This window comes from Oxyura jamaicensis, chromosome 13 (genome assembly GCF_011077185.1).
Source record: "Oxyura jamaicensis isolate SHBP4307 breed ruddy duck chromosome 13, BPBGC_Ojam_1.0, whole genome shotgun sequence".
In the NCBI taxonomy this organism is placed as follows: domain Eukaryota; kingdom Metazoa; phylum Chordata; class Aves; order Anseriformes; family Anatidae; genus Oxyura; species Oxyura jamaicensis.
Window position 1 is genome coordinate 8,000,786 of NC_048905.1, and position 3,881 is coordinate 8,004,666.

Genomic DNA, 3,881 nt, shown 5'->3' on the forward strand with positions numbered 1-3,881 from the left:
ATTGGCAGTACTGCCCAGATATAGCTCCAGTCTCTGTGTCTCCAAAGGTTTCTCTCTCAAGCGTGTTTGGCTAATTAGTAAATGGAGCCTAAACCTTCTGGTCTCCATCGATCTTATCTTTAAGCCCTGCAGACAACAATTCCTCAATCGATACCTCATTTAATTGCTGCCACCAGGCTGACAGCTGGGGTTCTGGCTGTGCATGCCTGGCTGTCACATGGTGGGTTGCCAGTGCCACCTTCTAATCCCAAACTGATTTATCCTCCCCCTGCAGACCCGATTCCCACCCTTTTTTCCCCCAGTGCAGACCTGATCTTGGTCACATCAGCTTTCAAGCAGCGTTACATTCAAGCCCCACTGTGCAAAGCACAGTGTGGAGATGTCCCACTGCAGTCTGTGGCTGCCAGTTCTTATTTGCATATTCCTCTGAAGATCACTTGCTCCATTGTCCCACTTGCTTCCTGCTGAACGCATCTTGGAAGAATTCACAGCCCGGTTGCAGCGAGCACGGCTGGTCTGCCAGAAGTCTTTAAGTTATGTTCTGCAATGTCAAAAGAGTCAGTGCCCAGGGCAGAGTGATTAAGAGGCTGTAGCAGAAAGAAACTTTCAGATCTGCCATAGGAAGGGTCATGTATCCACTGAGTAACTCCAGTAACATTCTGAGTATCGCTTGTCCTTGCAGCTTATAGCTGCTCCACTCCATGGTGAATCACAGTCAGTCCTCCCAATGCAAGAGGAGCTGCAGAGACGTTAAATAAATCAAGGTAAAACCAGGCCCTCGATTGACATTAGCCAATATGCTCACTTTCCACTAAGTAACAAGGACAAGGACCTTGCTGTGCTAGGTGCTGTACAGAGATGTGTCTGGTGGAACACATCTCTTCTCATGGTCCAACAGAGACATGGAAATCTTCTCAGAGGTGATGATCCTGATATCATTCAAAGTCTTCACAAATCAATAGGGAACTGGTGCACTAGGAAAGTCAGGGGAATATGCTAGCAGCTTAATGATGATGAATTCAGCCGTGGTGCCAGTGGATGCACTTTCTTTGGTTCTAGTGGACTAACTTGGCTGCTGCAAGGGGCTGGTGTCTCCCCAGCTGACAGAAGGTGGGATACACACATCCCCACACATCTACTCCTTCAGTTTGCTCTTCTTCTGTAACAGCTACACCAAGGCAGAATGTGACCCTGGGTAAAACAACAGGTCCTGCTCTTGGTGCAAACTGTTGAGGACAGGGGACAAAGCAAAAGTCATGTTGAACTTAAAGGCTGTGATTCATACACAGCTGTCTGGGACAGAAATTCTTTCCAGAGTCTTTCAGTGTGGACAACATCTGACCCAAGGGTCTTATCACTGAGTTCAAACAGTTCCTGTGTAGGCAAAAATGTGCCTTGTCAGGGTGCAATGTTAGGAGAGAGTCTGCCCTGTCTGCAGCCTTGAAGGCCACAGTTTCCCAGTACAGCCTGGGAGGGAGGTGAATGCTTTATAGCTCCATCAACGAAGTCACTGAAAGCTCCTTAACTCAGCGGGAGTGGGGGGCTGAGTCCTGTCAGCAACCAGAAATTGTTTCCACTGGCCTCTACTGCCCATAGTCTGTTGCATTAAGGGCCATTACCTGCTGCAGCTTGCTTGTGCCAGGTCCGCTGTGAGGCTTATGAGACAAGCTGAGTGTTGCAGGAGCGAAAGAGAGCTGGGACCTAGTGGGAGAGGAGACCCCTGGGCGCAGGACAGGGGTTGGTACCTGTGCAAGCCATGGGAGCACCAACCCTGCAGTCATCCTTTGCCTTGGTGTGAGAGGGTTCCTGACATGCTCCTGGAAGATCAGCAGTTGGCCCCGAGCACGTCCCAGATGGTTTGATGCCAGGGTGTTTGCACACAGCTCTGCCATTTAATAGGGAGAGAACGCATAGCTGATCCCAGCTGAAGCCATACACTAAAATGCTGACAGACTGTTTGTCAAGACACAAACATTGGCAAATGGCCCTGTTTGCCATATACTTAGAGTCAAGACAGAGAGGGAGGGAACCCAAGAACGCTGCTGTCTCTGGCAGCAACTGAGAGTCAACAAAGAGCGGTTCACCGTGTATTTCTAGGAAGAAGGAAGTAACCTTCTCAGAAGATTTGAAACACCTTTTTCCAGATGGGTGGCATTGGGATGGCTGGCTTCTTAAAATGAGGCTGGGGGTGGTGGGGCATCTGGGTACATTATTCACACAGCACAGACTGGGGGGGGTGAAGCATTGCACCTGTCCAGCCAGAATGGTCCCTCTTTGGTCCCTCCAGCCTGGAAGAAACTTAGAATCAGAATCATAGAATCGTTTAGGTTGGAAAAGGCATCTAAGATCAAGTCCAACCATTAACCTAGCACTAAGTCTACCACTAAGCCATGTCCCTAAGCATCACATCTACACATCTTTTTTGAATATCTCCAGGGATGGTGCTACAACTAACTTCCCTGGGCAGCCTGTTCCAATGCCTCACAACCCTTTCAGTAAAGAAATTTTTCCTAATATCCAACCTAAACCTCCCCTGGTGCAACGTGAGGCCATTTTCTCTTGTCCCATCACTTGTTGTTTGAGAGAAGAGACTGACCCCCACCCCACTACAACCTCCTTTGAAGTAGCTGTAGAGAGTGATAAAGCCTCCTTTTCTCCAGAATAAATAATCCGACTTCCCTCAGCTGTCCTCATAAAACTTGAAGTTCTCTGGACCCTTCACCATCCTTGTTGCCCTTCTCTGGACACGCTCCAGCACCTTGATATCCTCCTTGTAGTGAGGGGCCCAAAACTGAACACAGTACTCGAGGTGCAGCCTCACTAGAGCCAAGTGCAGAGAGAAAATCACTTCCCTAGTCCTGCTGGCCACACTATTTCTGATACAAGTCAGGATGCTGTTGGCCTTCTTGGTTCACCTGTGACACACTTGGTTCACCTATGTCCCATTTGTGCCAAAAATTTATGGTGGTGCCGGAAAGGGAAGAATTTCTCCTAAACAGCAGCCGTTGCTTCTGGCCTGTAGTGCATCCCACAGGGTACCTGGGTTTGCAGCTTGGAAAAGCCAGCTCCCAGGCAGTCCAGGAGGCAAGGCTACCGAAAGGTTCCTGAAGGCAGAGTGAGAGCTGCTGTTCATAGCAATCAAAGTGAGAAAAACATAAGCATTGCCCCTATGCTGATCTAGAAACCTTCAGTTTGCAAGCCTTTTGTCCCTCACATAATCCCACTAATTTCGGAGGAACTTTTGAACCTAATTGTTAACCTAACCGCGCCTCAATTCAACATGATGGACTCCTACAAACGAGCAGTCCTCTGTTTCCAGCAGCTCTGCCCTGCCAGATTCTTCTTAGGGCAATAGGGTGGGCGTGAGAGGTACCCAGAGAAAGGAAAAGAAAGCTCATGTGGGTGTGGGACACATAAGAAGGGGCACAAGGAGGGAAGGATCAGCGTGGAGCAGATGGTAAGGCAATTTTCATTTACATGGACATCAGTCTGGGGCAGCCTGATGCTAAAGGAGGTTGTAGCCTTAAATTACCAGTCATTACCCCCATCAAAATTATCAAAACAGGTGATGGATGGATGCAAAACCTGGTTTGCAGGCCAGTTTGACTTGGGTTCAAGGTTCAATGAACGGAGGGGGAGAGCCTTCTTTTGGGGTTTGATCCTCTGCTGCGAGTGTGGGCTGCAAAGACGTCGTGGAGCGTCCCTTTCATCAAGAGCCGAGCAAGGAGGAAGAGGAGGACGGCTGGGCCGGGCTGGGCTGGGCTCGGTTCGCTCGGCTCGGCTGGGCTGGGCTGGGCTGGGCTGGGCTGGGCTGGGCTGGGCTGGGCTGGGCTGGGCTCGGCTCGGCTCGGCTCGGCTCGGCTCGGCTCGGCTCGGCTCGG